Source organism: Camelina sativa, chromosome 11 (assembly GCF_000633955.1).
Source record: "Camelina sativa cultivar DH55 chromosome 11, Cs, whole genome shotgun sequence".
NCBI classification, from domain to species: domain Eukaryota; kingdom Viridiplantae; phylum Streptophyta; class Magnoliopsida; order Brassicales; family Brassicaceae; genus Camelina; species Camelina sativa.
In genome coordinates this window covers 35,017,916-35,018,624 of record NC_025695.1, presented here as the reverse complement: position 1 = coordinate 35,018,624, position 709 = coordinate 35,017,916, and positions in this window count along the sequence as shown.

The window sequence follows — 709 nt, the reverse complement described above, 5'->3', positions numbered from 1 at the left end:
AAAAGGTGTGAAAACTAACAGGTGCCTACATGGAAAGTTGGGGTGCGACAAAGAAACACCATTGTTGGATCAAAACTTTGCAACTTTTGAGATCATTAACAAAGGGTGAGATCAATAATGATATTCAAAGAACAAAAATGTTGGATCACAATTGTTGGATCACAACTTTGAAAATTTTGAGATCATTAACAAAGGGTGAGATCATTAATGATACTCAAAGAGCAAAAACTTTTTTCAAAGTCCATAAAAATCTGTATATATATAAAAACAAAAATGTGTAAAAACAAAGAGGTGTGAAACAAAAAGGTGTGAAACAAAAAAGTGCAAAAACTAACAAGTGCAAACATTGAAAGCTAGGGGTACGACGAAGAAACACAATTGTTGGATCAAAACATTACAACTATATATAAACAAATAGGTGTAAAACAAAAGGTGTGAAAACTAACAGGTGCCTACATGGAAAGTTGGGGTGCGAAAAAGAAACACAATTGTTGGATCAAAACTTTGCAACTTTTGAGATCATTAACAAAGGGTGAGATCATTAATAATACTCAAAGAAAAAAAAAACTCTTTTCAAATTCCATAAAAATTTGTATATACATTTTTTTTTGAAAGAGGTTTTCTATTTAAATGCAAAAGAGAAATAAAATGTTACAAAAGCCCAGCGCTTTAGAGTTTAGATTAGGGAGCCTAGTAAAAGGCGAGCCCA